General features: G+C 31.7%; 1 protein-coding gene across 1 annotated transcript in view; it reads right to left on the reverse strand.

Annotated features, from left to right (window-relative positions):
- Positions 1-494: 494 nt before the first annotated feature.
- Positions 495-17,568, reverse strand: part of LOC126966875 (homeotic protein ultrabithorax) — a 174,427-nt gene continuing 157,353 nt past the window's right edge. Inside the window, exon 3 of the mRNA XM_050811161.1 lies at positions 495-4,301. The gene's annotated coding sequence lies outside the window, so the exon portion shown is untranslated. The remainder of the gene's footprint in view (positions 4,302-17,568) is intronic.

Raw genomic sequence — 17,568 nt, forward strand, 5'->3', positions numbered from 1 at the left:
CAATGAGATTCCCTTACATATATAAATTGCACACAACCAGCACCTACCAGAGGGAGGCTTCTTTGCTCAGATTTGATAGATTATGGGTACCACAACGGCGCATTTTTCTGCCGTGAACCAGTGATGTGGAAGCATTATTGTGTTTTATTTCACTAGCTACCACCTTTTAGTGGTCTAAAAGGCGCCGTAGCTAGTGAAAAAACTTTGCAAATGAGACTTAACATCTTATGTCTCAAGGTGACTAGAGCAATTGTAGTGCCGCTCAAAATTTTTGGGTTTTTCAAGAAGCCTGAGCGGCACTGCACTGTAATGGACAGGGCGTATTAATTACCATCAGCTGTATGTATTGCTCGTCTCATTTCTTATTATCATGCCACTAAAATGGTGTAAAAAATAATCTATTTACAGTAAACCTATTTAACGATGGTTATTTGAATATTATTCTATTCGTTCCTTAGAAATCGGCAATTTAGGTAAAAAATAATACAATGATATACAGTAACAGAATTTTATTTATGCATAATCATCTTGCACTATAAATAGGCTGATATTGTACAAAAAATTATCGTTTCTCATTCATATATTGTATGATGACAATTAATTAAAGTTTAATTTTACACAAAAAATTTCACACTGTTACAATAAAAACGCAAACATTTATAGTATTTTACTAATAGTTCGAGTTTCAAGTTATTTATTCGTATTACTATATAATATTAACATTAATCAATTTATATGATACACTTAAATTCGCCCTAACTATTTACGTATGAGAAATGCTTCCTTAATGACAAAATTTACGTATTTATGAAGTTTTTTATTAAATAAATAATCGCTCTCAAAATAAATTCGTATACAAACTGAACGCGTGATAAAATTAAAACAAGTGAATTATTTTCAATAATTTCTTAAGTTAAGAAGCAATATAAATAATAAAGTATTTACAAAATTTAGTCGAACTAAATTGAGATTAAACTGAGATTCTTCCGAGAAATACAGTTGAAATAATGTTAATGAAATCATATAGTTAAGTACTAACTACTCATCAAATACAGTCAATCAATTAAACTGAATTGTTTTCAAATAATTAATTAAAACTAAGAGTAATTTATTTTCTGTTAAATGTATGATGCGATTTTGAAATAACATTATCCATACTTTTCAATATTATAAATTTGAAAGTATTTCTGTCTATTACTTTTTCGACTAAGCGAACAAATTTTATGACATTGAGTATATCTTAATAAGAGGATATATTTCATCTAGAAATTGTGAACAGCTCCCGAGTTTTGCATTTCATCCATTAGCCTAAACAATGGTCGGTTTTGGTAGGGCCATCGGTCGGTCCGGTAGGCGTCTCGCACCAATTGGTCCGGCGTCTTCCTGGGTACGTTCCGGGCGGTAGTAATAACCTTCGAATATGGTTCGATCGTTCGGCCGTACGAAATCCGATCATGTGTTTGGGCTTTAACCGAATTACACGCGGACGAAAACGCGGGCATAAGTATCATAATGTTGTTGTATATTCATTGCAAACGAGCCAATATTGACAAGTCAAGAGTAGTCTTTTCGATAGATGCCATATCTATTTTCGAATCAGTAATGGTATGTACCTATAATTATATTGAAACCATCCAATAAAATACATAATTGCATAATATTTTTCTTTTAATCCTAAGGAACGTTCTACCTTTAGAACCAAGTTGATTGACTGCAAAAAAGGAACTATCATACGACACGGCAAAAATAAATAATTTGGCACATTTTAATGCATACTAAAACTGGAAAGAATCTCAAGTAATTTCACAGAACATTCTAATTATCTATGTGACAATATTACACTTACGTATATATTATAGGAATCCAAAAATATTACAACTACTGTATCTTATATTAACTAAATAATCCTTAGTTTAAATAGCTATTCGTATACTGGGCACAACTAGTTTTGTTTCTTGTCATTTTATGTGACTATGAGTAAGCTAAGAATAATTTAAGCTATCGACTAATAAATGGAATATTTTGTAAAAATGTAAAGCATATTTACGTATTTAGGACGGTAGACGTGGTAATATCAAACCAAAATCAGCGGTAAGTAAGACAGAAACATAAAAAATACCAATATTAATAAAGTATCAATGTAACATTAATAAGCAATGTAGCGAGAATATTAATTTTGATTTAAATTTTTTATACCACGCCACCAGAAAACATATTCCTATAGTTTACATTAAAATTATCATATTATATGTTCACCGTATACAAACATTGTACATTCGTTTCCCAGAATTTTCACGAAAGATAAAAATTATTTACATTCTTTTTCTCCAACTGCGTCTACTTTTCTTCCAAAACATTATTACTATCCATAAATTATGCTCAAAATTACACATTATACATCTACATATTAAGTTTGCCCACTTACTAACTCTATATTATGCAATAAATGGCAAGTTGTCAAAACTGACATATTTTGTACATGACTGTCTCATACTCTGAGCGTATGATCAAGAAGCGAAAATAATTTGTGATACATAAGTTGGCGGGTGGCAGAACTATTAATTTATTTTAATCAATTAGTAATACAAATTTTCCAAGATATTTATTTATTCCGTATAGTTTAATTCTAAGATTAAATTGTTATCATGAGAAAAAATTAAAACGCTCTCACTGAAGCCCCAACTTACATCAGACATGGTGTAGATAAACTGAAATATAGTGATAAATAGTGAGGTACATATGCGATCAAATTTGAGATGGCAGCCTTTCTCTTAACGGAAAGCAAAAAAATATACACGGTACCGAATGTTCTAACACACGTACTTCTAATACGTGTTTAATCGTTAATCATCTTCGGGGTAGGTTTACACTTTATAGTTGACAGCGATATTCGCAATTGTTAAGTATTTTGCTGCAACACACATCGCCATAAATCATCGGTACACGCTGATCGATAAATTTCAAGATATATGTATGTTTGATTCGGGCTGATGAAAAGCCATTGAATTTGTTAAGAAAATAATAGATGCAATTATCAGATGAAGCACTTTATCATGTTATGGGACATCTGTCTATTACAGTAACAAAAGATTTTCTTATGAAAGCGGAGGACAAATGAGCATACGGGTCACCTGATGGTAAGTGATCACCGCAGCTCACTCTCTTGTAACAGCAGAGGAGTCGAGGATCGAACCCGGGACTCCGAGGTGAGAATCAACAGTTCAACCTATTACGCTACCGAGGCTTAGTAAGGATTTAATTAGACAACGATACATTGCACAGCGCCCATTATCTTTAAGAAGCCTGCTCACTATAACGTGCTCTACCATAAGCGTGCTATGAACATATAACATATGGAAATTGTAATTAATACGAGTCTCATACGATAATGCTCCGTACACGATAGTGGTGGACAGTGATGAAACGGTGTATTCATTGTATTAGACGATGTAGTGGGCAAACCTCCTTCAGACTGACTATAAGATATATTGGTACCCCCAATACTTCAGAAACACAACAGACACAAGCGCGTTGCCTTTTTGCAGTTGAAATAGAAATGGAAATATTAAATCTATTACAAATGATTGCCGCAACGTAACGCCTGATTCAATCGAGGTACAGTTCGCTCGAGAAATAAAAATACAATTCCATTTGAAGCCGTAGAGAGGCTCGGCGGCCGTGCCATGTTCCCTCAGCAGGCGTTCAAGATTTATGCTGGGAGATGCTCAACAATATATCACGAGGACAACGCGGGAACTCGACCTATTCCTAGCGTAGTACAGCCACTGTTTCGATACACTGATAGCAGATTAGCCCGAACAATAGCAACACTCAAATCACCACACCCAGACACACCCACTCAATCTATTACTTACGTTCCAACCTCGCATTTCGTCATACACAACGACTTATTAATTAATATAAGTATATATCTTGAGACTTACACATACATAACTCAAGCTAAGCGATAAATAAGCGAGAGCGTATTTTTCATACATCACATAATTTATAGTCGACGATGATATCGCGACTGGTTCTTTTATTTGTGAAATAGTGATACGCGGAGTGTGCTCGGTAAGCGTTACTAACGGGAAATTTTGACAATAAATCTTCAGTAGTCGATTGCCTAAGCGTTCGTGTGGGCTGGCACAAAAATTCATTCGACATTTAACTGTGATATCTCGCTCCAGTGACATATAATCGAGATTACCGTTCGATAATTTACTGTTCACCGATTCTAAGACTACATTGTTTAAGACCTACCAAAGCATTGCTGATGCGACCTAAAACGCGACGACCACCTGAAACAAAAGGAAAAGCGAAATTAATTAAATGTTTAAATAAAACAGCGGTACGAAATTGCAAAGAAAAAAAAGCATCTCTACATTTCACGATACCATAATATCAGGTCTATTTCAAGTAGCTCAATTTTTTTTAATAAAGTTGTTGAAAAATTACATCGATATTTATAATATGGTTTTAATATTGTCACAAATTTCTCATAAATATCTGACGTAGTTAATGCGTTTTTGATAAAAGGTCCTATCTCTAGCAGGCAGGCTCCGTCGAGCCGGCTCTGAAATTAAGATGTAACATGATGCGAGAACGAGCAAGAGCTGCTAGATTTATTGCTATACCACTTTGCATATGCTGATTTACAAGGACCGGGTACTTATATAGAGCTGACGACACGACTATATTTTATTTATTAAAATTATCAAAAGTAAAAGAGCTTTCTCTTCATTTAAGCTGATCTCTTTGATTCAACTATATGACAATATATCTACACAAATATCAGATTAAAAACTTGGTATAACAAAAATGTACTATTAAGATTAAGCAAACACCGATCGTAGTCCACAGAGTGGGTTCCTTGTGCTTAAGTGATCAATGAATAATAATGTAATATTTAAATAGATATATAGGTGTGCTTACAAACCACATAATTTGAATAATTCTTCTGTAAACTATGAATATTAGCAAATCTCTAAAATTATTTTTCGTTACGAGAAAAAGTGTCGATATGAGTAAGTCATTCACAATTTGGTAAGTGATACACCCTGCCCATTGTAGTGCCGCTCAAGATTCTTGATGGTATTTTACTGGTAAAGTAGAAAGAAATAGAATGAATGCCTGAAGTGATGGACCAGGTTGTTGAATAGTTGGAGTACGAAACGCTGAGCGTCAAGTTTCTTAATATTTTTATTTGTGAACCTCGCTATGGAAACTATAAATAGGTTTATAAAACAAAAAAAAATGTGGGACATAGTGCTAGAACAAGCCCATGTAGTAAGTGCTATCGCCTACTTTTCTTCTCAAGATTTCGACTATAGAATAATAGGCAAGGCATTAAATGGAGTATTGTGTAAGAGCGGTCATACGATGAATAGGTTTATTTTGTAGTTAAAGCGTTAAAGATAATTTAATGTATAATGTTCTGACGAGAGAAGATAGAACAGAACAACTATAGATGCAAGTTTCACCCGGACGGGTCGACAATTTTCCGACAGAGACCTGCATAATCAGTGTACACAGCATTTTCAGTACTGTCATACCCATAACAATGATTCCATATATCATTGATATATTGTATAAGAGACAGTGTTCGACCATGGCAAAAGCCATACCTACCGACCATTGGTCAACTGACGTTACTCTAGATATAAAAAAGCGTAACTTATTATAACGGTCATAATATGATTTGTAAATCATCGCAAAACGGTCTATCAAATAGCATAACACAATAATATCCCTGAAACTTTTAGAATGACTCATGCGCGTGTAATTACAATGTCACCAAAATACACCTACACGATTCAATCCGAAACTGAACAATAAAAATACAATCCAATGTTTCAACAGATATAAGTTTCATGGCCCGAACGCATTGAGTTTATAATATACATAATTAGTCTTACTGTTTCTAAATATCTACCTAACTAATCGCTATAGAATTAATAAGGTAGCGAGCAGCTCTATATAATTATAGAATGCTGATGTAGAGTATTCGCGAGGCGTTGCGCTAGTACTGAGAGATCGTCTCGCAGTCAGCAGAAAGAAACAACGGCTCCGTATTCCCAGTTCACTTCTACATATAACTCAACACTATCACAGATTAAATACAAACTTAATCTTCATACTACTCGGATGTCTCACTCGAACTGTGAACACTTCACGTTTTGTTCGCCATGCTACATTATTTTATATCATTTTCTAACTAATGCATTTCTCTTGTTTTATTGGACGCCTATCGTTTTCAAGGTATTATCAATAAAAGGCAGGGTGTTCCTAAGACAGTTGTTTTAAAGTTCAATCGTTACAAAAAAATGGCCAATCTATTGTCGTAAAAAGTTGTCGAGTTCTAAAAAGTCGAATAAAAAACTTAATGAATTCTAATAAAACAACTGCACATGATAAACACAAGATGCATAGATATAAGACTTTTAAAGTGATTGTTAAGTTAATTAAATTTAGAGATAACTTCATTATAATACTGTGATGAGATTAACATTAGAAATAATATTATTTTTGAGCCCATGTTTCACTAAAACCAACATGTGCTTATAACTCAACCTGTCATCCTGTGCACCAGAATATATTCCCGGGAAATATCTAGAAATAAACGCGGCTAATGACCTAGAGTATTAACATCCTGCATTCCGTTCTATTTCAGACGATGGTCAGCAAAGAACAATAGAAGAAAAGCAGGCGGTTCGTCAAGTAGCACAGGGTAATAAATCCTGTAGGACGCGCAATTTGTTGAATTACAGCATGCGCCAACCAGCCACCGGGCCGGCGCGAAATTAGCTCCCACAGAGATAAATTGACGGCGGCCGCTAAATAAATTATTTGGGAAAACCGAGAAAAAACGGGCGTCTTTCCTTGATAAGGGTTGTGGGCACTCTACCATGGAAGTAATTAATATCGACCGCCTTCTTACGCACGTAATGAGATGTCTTTCGTTATTGACTAAGAAACAAAAGAGAATTAATTGAATAATAAAACGTATCGGAGAAATATGACTGTTTTAAATTACATTCTAATAATCATTAAATAATATGTTTAGTTATACTGACAGGCGTTTGTTTTTAGTTAGCTTGGTTTTTTTCACTGTTAATAAACGGAAATATTTAAACTGGACCGATACTTCTAGATTCTACTATAATTAAATCGTTTTGTTGATGATAAATTAATAATTAAACATACTGTGTATTAAAATGACAGATGATACTCATCCGTGATAAAACCCTTTTATAATTGCCTTGTACTTCTCGTTTCCTTATATAAATTAAAACATAATTTACATCGTAGGCAGTTAAAATTATAATCATTCAATTCGCTTATCTACGTGGAGATCTAAAATGAAAAAAGTTCATTTCGATGCCAGTTTAAGTTTAATCGTCGAATGAACACCGTTTGGTATTTTATTATCTCCTGGTACTTCATACGATAAAAACTGCAATTATTTAACTGCACTCGATTAGTTAGTAAGACTGCATGCAGTTTTCTTTACCATGTTTATAATTTAACCACTGATAGTTCAAATATTAGATCACCAAAAATCTAATTTTACTTGTTGAAATGTATAAATATTTTCCACAAAATACTGCATTTCGTATGTAAATTAATACAATTAATTTCGTGAAATGAAAACTGAATACCTAAGTATTATTAAAGCATCTAGCATTATTTAAATACTGTTTAATGAATAAGGTTATTAATACACTATAAATCAATCTTTTATGCTGCCTGTTAACTATTTTAAACATTTTAAAAACAATAATTTAAATATATTTACCACATAAGAATAGATTGTGCACTTACAGTTTTGTTTAGACATTTACTTATACTAAGATTACTTTGAGTGTAACTGTAACTAGATGTCCTTAAATAAAGAAATAAATACTTGGGGTTTAATTATTGTGAATCATAATAATATATATCATATTCGCACAAATAATATTATATATTAAGCTTCAGGACTGTTTTAAATTGGTTAAACAAGGTTTGTACTTTAATAAAACCATTTCACACAGATATATAAAAATTAATTGTAAATAAATTATTATAAATTATTGTGAGACATAAAAGTATTACAAATATATATTTTTGCTAAACAAATAGCAATTTTAAAGATAGCTTAAAATTGTATTAAAGCTTACCAACGGTAGTGTTTAATATGACTTTGATAATCGCAACAGCTTAATTCACCCTTTCTTTCAGCGGGATTAATCTTGGTTGTATATTCGAGATTTGGCTAGCAATAAGAAAGATACATAGGTAGGCTTAAAAGGGGAAAGCGGCAAATTGTCTTACTTCCCTTCTCGCGAATATAATTCATGTGTTATTTGTGAGGGTAGAGAAAAATTTCATAGTTAGATTTGTTTTGTTTATGGTCGTTCATATCTTTATAATTGTATTTACATGTAATTGTTCAAATTGACTATTATGTTCATCGATGTTATTTATACATAGTATAATAATACTAGATATATAATAAAAAAATATATAATAGAATTCCACATAAGTACTCTACGCTCGTACCAGAAATTCTCATAACAATTAAAATATGTTAGGTTTTGCGAAAACAATTAAATATTGCACTAGAACTTATGTTGCCAGTAAATATTTAAGTTCCTGTTCAATTACCGAAAAAAGATCCAAATTAAAATACTTTTATTCAATGTAGGATTTAAAATCATTTATTGAACTTCAAAAACTACCACCCATTTGAAAAAGTGTGCCTCAGACCTGAAAAGGACGGGCGCAAAAAACTCAGCTGGGTTTTTCCATAAAAATATGGTTACAGGATAATATCGTACAATAAACATTAATAATTAAATAGCCTGAGGGTGATCGCTCCATTTCAAGACTGTGGTATCATTATGAAAATCAAGATCAACAATGTAAGTGTGCAATTTTGAATTCAACCTATCTACAAACGAAATATAAGAATTGATGTTATATATTGACTTATAAATAAATTGTTTTAGAACATGATGCAGCAAAATTTCCTGTCGGACCGCGTGTTTAGTTTCGCATATGATAAAAATATTATTTAAACAGTTTAACGCTCGACTTTATCGAATAATTACCACTTTACTGGACATATTTTTTGCAAAAAAGAGGTGGGGAGAATCCAAACAACTAACGTTCATTCGATTCCAAGCAGAGACGAAATAAAAGTAATGTAACACAATTCTTTATCTGTGCTCAGGTTCCATTATTAAAAAGGCAAGTGGGGTTCGTCCCGCGTCCCACCCTTACCTGGAGTGGCTATCAATTCATCCCCTCCGACATATGCGGGTTGTGACGGGCCTACTTCAAGCGCCATTACAATTTCGATTATCATTCTTGGGAAACATTTTTATTCAGTTTTTAATTAACCAAAATGCTTCCTCAATACTTTGAAATGAAGAATATTAAGCTTTATTTACTAGGAAAAAGTAAATAAAGGTGAGAAGACTTTAAATATTCTTATACAATTACGAAGGTTTGGTGGAAATACTTAATAACATTATGTAACGGTATAAATTTGGATTTATGTTGGTACTTTATATAGTTACATATTTATATATGCTTGTCTCTGAAGCGAATACCAATTTGAAAATTAGGCGAACAATTAAAAAATTATTGGGGAAAATTCTATATGAATTTTCCCCAATATTAAATATTTTTTTGACATTCAAGGCGTTATTTAACAATTATTATTAGGTACAGTTAATTTTTAAATAATTTATTTTCAATTTGAATAAATTATCTGTTTTATTATATAAATAAATTATACAAAATGGTCAAATCAAATCATCTAAATGAACACAGCAGGGCTTTCGCGTGGAATTCAACACGAAACCCCGCCTGGCCACATTAATCAGGATATTGGACGGGTGAAGCTAAAATTTTGAACGCTTTAAGCCGGACGTAAATTTTTACAAACATGACAGATCGGAAAAAATCCTACCAAAAGTTGCCCAATGTAAATATTTGAGAAATACCTTTAATTCATCAAACTGGCATACGGTTTTATTAATTCTTCTGATTAACAAGTTTGAATTCATTTATTATTATTGGGGTGCGGTATTTTTAAAATATGAAATTGATTATTCTGAACATTAATATTTCAGAATCGATAGTTACAAATTTTTTATTGTATAAGAGGAGGACAATCGAGCGTACGCGTCAATTGCTGTTAAGTGATCACCACTGAACAGCAAAGGAATCACAGAAGCGTTGCTGGCCTTTTAGAACGGTGTACATGTTTTTTTTAAAGTACCCATGTCGTATCGGCCTGGAAACACTGCACAAGGGAGCTTATTCCACAGCTTTGTTGTACGTGGAAGAAAGTTCCTTGAAAACCGCACTGTGGAGGAACACACATCCAGATGGTGTTAATGATTCTCTAATTTTTGGGGTGTCGTGCGAAGGTGGAATTCGGCGGCATACATACAACGAATCAAAAACTTCCGTGAATTTTTACCCTTTAAGGCTTAGAATAATTAAGTCATCACTACCCTATCCTACACAGCTAACTAAATTGTACTTCTGCTATATTGTATTAAAAGTACATTCTGTTAACACATGGAGCAACTTTTATGTGACACATATTACTATTTTTAGACACAACAGCTGTTTGGATGTCATCGTCTTTCATTAGTAAATAATCAAAAGTGATTTACGCCAAAATACTAAGTCAATACCATTCATTTCAGCAAGTATTCATAATATAAGTCTTATATCTATTGCTTCTTTTTATTGCCAAAATGTTTTATGTAGTGTGAAAAATTACGTGCAAAATGTACTTAAATTGTCAGGACTAAGAATATTATAGATTCATTATTGTTCTTATATTATATCGTTGTTTACGAACAATATTAAATGTCAACAATGCACAACCATTTATCACGCTATTTAAAGTGCCAGGCGAAAATAAAAGATATAACGTAAAATAATTTTGTTGCCAAATATTGAAACGAGAAAAACTATTTAATCCAAAACTTTTGTAGGTTGGTATAGTGCCATAAATCTGTACGTCGTCTGCGATGCCAAGGAAATAAGATAGAATTGAGTTGGCAATGCAGTTTAGACGGTCTACACATCAGAAATTTGATCTAATATTGTAAATAATCTGATCTATTCTCAACTTTATTTACCGTATCTACATTATTTAACTAATCTATGATTTCTATGTAATATTAATTTAGTGTTAGAGTAGGAACACTTAAATATAGTTTACTGAATATTTCTAAGACTTTTAAGGTAAACAAATTTTACTTCTTATTTTATTAGTAACATTATTAAGTTATAATATATGCTTATAGTAACTATTATACTGTTTGTCACAAAAATCTGGGAAGGTATTGAGTTTGTCAACACAAATGTATTTAAAATTGTTTTATATTCGGTATTTTTATTATTTTAAAAAACCTTACATGTCCGCTGAATGATTTCTAACAAATTTTAAAAGAATCCTAAAAACCACACAGTTATTACCTATATTTTTTAAAACCCAAAATTTGTTAACTTCAGTTTTGACATGTAAGAAATCCAAAACATATTTGTATTTTTTTGTAACCATTATAAAAAGCTCAGTCAGAAAATTATTATAAGGTACCTACTAGATTTTCTATTGGTGTAATGGAGAGAAAATTATTAGAACTCTAGAAACGCAATTTTATATAATATATAACAAAGTGTCTGGTAGGTATTGCACATAAGAAAGAATACATTTACCTTAAAACCGATTTATATTTCTTGACAATAGAAACAAAAAAGTTATATATTATTAATAAGGTTAAGGTTGATATTTTGAACATAATATTTATAGTCAGTTTGAAACTATAGGGACAAGGATTTGGGAATTTAATGTTATAAATATAAAATAATTAAAATCATTATAACAACTTTAAGTCGTACAAACATTTGTTAATTTAATTTATATCTTAAGAAGTGACGTATTATTTAGTAATTTTTAGCATTAATTGTAAGCATTGTGGTTTTTTAGATGCTAAGTTGACCTAGTCTGTATATCAGTAACAGGTACGTAATATGATAAATAAATTAAAAAAAACTGATTAAAAATACAAATATGTTTTGCTTTTGTTCTTTTTTATAGTATAACCATATTATTGTATAAATAATAAACATTATTAATAAACACAATTTTAATATTTTTTAAAGTAGAAGTGTATTTAAGTCATTTAATAATTATCATCATTTTTGTTTAACTTTTCATTTCTTTAATTTTATTTTGTTTAATTGTTCAACTTTGTTATTCTTTTCGCACTATTGTAAATGTTGTTTACACCTTGTAAAGACATGTCATATTGTACTATCCCTTGTGTACTTGCTAAAATTTTAATTGTATAATGATGTGTTGTTGTTGTAACTATCTAAATAAATAAACATTTAATGCAAAAAAAGTTGATTTTTCCGGCGGTGTAAATATCTTCAGTTTATAACTGGGGCCAAGGCATCGTCAATCAACAATATCGGGCGCAAGTGTTGCCCTGGTGCGTCCGAGGTGGGTATGTGCTATTAATTACAAATAATCCGTTTCTTGTTATAATTTATTATCTAGTCGGTACTACACCTTACCGCCTGTGGTGTTGCGTGCTGCAAAGTGTTGCCCTAAACAAACTAAATTATTTGCTGTAATCTAAACATACAAATTGTTTTTAAAGTGATAACCCTCACTTCTGGGATTAATTACACAAATAAAACTGAAAACAAAGTTTTATGAACGATGCGGGACTCGAACCCGCGACCTCTCGCGTTCCGTGCGAGCTGACCACAACCTGAGAGTTGAAGAAAGCATACAAGATTATATAAAAAATACTTCACTGGAACGGTTGACTGAGTTGGAAAGAGCGCTCGCACGTAACTCTCGCGGGTATGAGTCCCGCGTCGTTCATAAATTTTGTTTTGCAGTTTTATCTATACATACAATAAAATTTAAAGAGAGTTGTGTAACAAACAGAAAATATTTAAAAAAATAAACTCGTGTTTATGTGTCCGATGTTAAAACCATAGTTTTTTACGAATTATGGTTTTATTCAGGCGGCAATTTGAATGCGGTTTTATTGACGTATTTTTAAACTTTTTAAGAATAAATTTAAAAACATCCTGTTAGATAGTTTTAATTATAATCCAATTACATGACAATTAAAAAAAATATTGAATGACACGTCGAACTCTACTCAGCCAAAGTCACGGATATATTATATATTACGGGTTAGTTGGCTTAATTTTGGGGTTAACATGGTTCAAAACTGTCTTTGATTTCTTCTTTAAAAAAAATTTATTGCTGGTCTGGGTGTTTGAATAAATGAAGTCATTTATTCCACTCACTCCATTGTTAAATCATTGATCTACACTAGATCTCACATGATTAATATTATCCAACAGTCATTCATCAAATATTGATATCAGTCTCAATAATACTTAGGCACATAAATCATGTAACGTTATAATCGTATGCAATATATAATATATTAAATTATTATATTACTAATATTGTTAGTTTAAAAATTAAGATATAAAATATATATGTAGGTATATAACAGATATACCTCAGGATCGTCGACAGTTCCAAAGTTATGATCATAATATCTAATATATAAAATTCTCATGTCGCAGTGTTTGTAGTTAAACTCCTTCGAAACGGCTTGACCGATTCTCATGAAATTTTGAGTGCATATTGGGTAGGTCTGAGAAGCGGACAACGTCTATTTTTCATCCCCCTAAATGTTAAGGGTGGCCCACGCCGTTTTTTTTTTTAAATTTTTTTGATATTTTTTTTAATTTGTTTGATTATGAGTCAGCATCAAAAAATACATATAACTTCAAATTTTCCCCCATCTACGATCAACAGTTACTTTTGTATCGCGATTTTAATATCGGCAATACAACGTTTGCTGGGTCAGCTAGTTAATTTATAAAGATTATGTTGTAGGTGTTTATGTGCTACCGGCAATGAATATAATTGAGATATTCTAAGGATAAATTAAATAGTAAAACTCCATTAAATTATTAACATATCATACATTTGGATGGCCCAGCTATTCTATAAATTCCATGGGTATTGTATAAAATACTTAATTATAATCATTGCCGATTAACTACATGTACGGATAAATTGGCTGTCACTTAATTATTTAAGTTGAAACTATTGACGAAATTAAAATTGCATAAATTCTTATTAATAAGGAGAAAAGTGCAAATGAATATCAGAATCAAATTATCTAACAATATTTCCCAGCTGCTTAAAATAATTACCAACGCTACCAAAGAAAATGTACGAAATATTAATAAATAAAATACTTACGTATCGTATGTAAGGCATTTAATGTCACGCAGGTAATAACTAATAACAGGTTTTAAGTTGTAATAAGTTGTGTGACCACATTTCTTACAATATTATTATGAGAATACTGATAAAAATGTTGACTCGTGAGATAATTTTGCAAAGACGCGGTGCCTAGGTGTTAGAAGGTATTCTCGCTCGATATATATCAAATTGCGCTCAGAAATGTGTTATTAAATTTTAATAATTTATTTAAAAAAAATGTAACGTAAGACGTAACAAGTTTTAAGAAGGATTTATTATAATATCATGGTTAATTAAAGTTATCACTTGAACATGAGTAAGATAAGTGAGTAAGATAATGACGACCTGTATAGCCGAGTGGTTAGCGATCCTACCTACTAAGCTAGAGGTCCCGGGTTCGAATCCCGGTAGGTGCATGCATTTATATGATGTATATGGATGTTTGTTTCCGAGTCATGGATGTTTAAATGTATTTATGTATGTTTATATGTATGTTTATATAAATTTTTGTATGTTTAAGTAAGTATATTGTATTAAATATATCATTGTCTTGTAACCCATAACACAGGCTATATATGCTTAACTTGGGGCAAGATAATTTGTGTAAAAAAGTGTGTCAATAAGTTGGAATTATCAATCGATACTGAAATTGTTGTTTGGAGTGTAAATTATATACCTATTATTGTTTTATCGCATTTGTATTACAAACAATTTAGCTTTTTGATGTTCTTTTCTGTAATTATGTGTTTCATGTTAACAATCGTCCGTAAACATTTGACTGTAAACTAAACGAAACATCGGGAAAATAAATTATGAGAGTTTCTGGCGCCGCTTCTTTTCTCTCAGAGCGCCATTTGTTTCCGAAGCGGTAGTAGTGCCTAGTATATTAGAAATGACATCTAAAAGAATCCTAAAGGAATCAATTTTGAGAAAATAAATGCCCTTTATGCCTTTTTCATAATGTTAACTTCACTGAATAAAATTAAATATAGTGTAATTTATATAAAATCGCACTCCCTCCATATCCGCAATAATATTTATGAACGTTATGAAATATATCTCTATATATATATTGGCCTATATATATTTGCCTATATATATTTAGATAATGGTAGTTTAATATGTCCTCGTGTACTCTACAAAAATTAAATTTAAACTTCCATTATTGTGATCCTCACAACGTGAGTGGACGCGGTGCTAACTATAAACATGGCGAGTTATTACAATCACTCATTCGGGAACAAACAGGGGAAATATAAAACAATTTCTCGTAGCGAAGATTACTCCTGGGATGTGATCTTTATTACCACGAATCACGTGATACAACGATAAACTATACTTCATCGTCGGTTATTTAGTGAAGCGTTGTCTTCACACTTTTTATTTTTTCCCTACATTTCCTTGGAAATAACAATCGCGGTTATAGATCAACGTCGCAGGAGCTCGTTACCAAAATCACGTTTATCAAACATCACATTTGTCTAAGGCTTATGAATAACATAATTCCATAAGGACACATGTCCTCTTAATTCAGCATACAATTGTAAGCCTTTTGTTAGTACAACTGAGTGAAAATTCTGTGGAAAATTGCGTGGACATAAATTTTTGAATAATGTTACCTAAGTTAGAGCCACACACGTTGAATAATGGGCAAACCATGGCTTCTTGAGTTATGTGAACAATTTTTTTTTTGTTTTTATTATTATTTATTAATGTATTTCATAAAGTAGGTAACCAAATTAGACTGGGATGACCGATTGCAAATTTAAAATTGAAGTAATAAAAACTGTTTATTATAAAGGCGAAACAAAAAACCTTAGTGTAAAATATTTTTTAGATAACTTAATTAACTGATGTGAATGAACACTAACAGAAATAAACAAGTTATTTAAATTAAGAGATAATAAATATTAAAAAGCTACATATATTTGAGTCGAAACACGTAACTAGTTTCTGAGAATATTTGTCTAAGCTGAGGCTGTAGAGGGGACTGTTAGGCTAGTTACAAACTTGCGACAATGTTCTTGCGAAAATTATGTGAAGGTAATTTGTGAGTCGTACACTTTAATTTTCTACGCATGTACATGGTTTTCATTAGGTTTCTTACCTATTTTTTTATATTTAGCTTGCAAAAAGTTACAAAATATGACAGAAAAATAAGCTTTAAGTATTCCATGGGAAACAAAAAAGATTTGCAAGTCTTTGAAACTTTGTAAACTGAATGTGGCGATAGAATGGTAACGCGATTCTTTGGAGCTTGTTGTGAGGAATTGTATTGGTCAGTAATTGAACTGAAGGCTCATCCCCTTTTGTCACTACGATGTTGAAAATATTTAAGGTTTTTTTCATCAAATCACCAAATTTAGATTTAATAAATGATACCGACATACTAAATATTGGTTTGTAAATTTTAATGTAAGTTAAATGATTTAAGTTACCTACGTGAATGCATAATATATCGCAATGAAAGAATTGAATCTATATAATATTAATGTTTTCCTCACCACTGAAGTTTGTCTTAAGAACAAGAGCCTATCGTATATGAAAATATAACATGCTTAGATGACAAATAAAATTTGAAAAACAAGATTTTATGAACGATGCGGGACTCGAACCCACGACCTCCAGCGTTCCGTGCCGGTGCTCTAACCAACTGAGCTAACCGTTCGAGTGACGCATCGTTACAAAATCTTGTATGCTTTGTCTCTCTCAGGTTGTGGCTTCATCTACAGGATCTACTTTACAGTTGATAACCTGTTCTACCCCAATATTTGCATGTTAGGAAATTGACTTGAGATATCGCTCTTGTAAAGTCTTGTCGTGGGTTCGAGCCCCACATCATTAATAAAATTTTGTTTTTCAAATTTTATTTGTGTATTAATCCTATTATTGAGGGTTCTCACTTTAAAAACAACAAAATGCTTAGATGAGATATAAATAACAACATGAATCCTGAAGTGGCAACACAGGCGTCTGTAGATTATTAAACATTTGTGACAAGTTTATTTGTATTGTACAACATGATATATATGTTGGAAGACTAGTCTTAAGATATAACGTAGTTGAAAATAATCGCTAGTTTGTGACCAGCCCTTTGAGTAGGAGAAGTTAGGCGAGACAAGAGCGCAACAAGAATAACACAAAATGTTTTTCATTTTCTTTATGTCACCCCCGGCACTCGTAAAGGCATTAAGCGTGACCAAACTTTTGTTTGATACCGACGATGTATGAGCACAATGATA

This window comes from Leptidea sinapis, chromosome 11 (genome assembly GCF_905404315.1).
Source record: "Leptidea sinapis chromosome 11, ilLepSina1.1, whole genome shotgun sequence".
Taxonomy (NCBI): Eukaryota; Metazoa; Arthropoda; class Insecta; order Lepidoptera; family Pieridae; genus Leptidea; species Leptidea sinapis.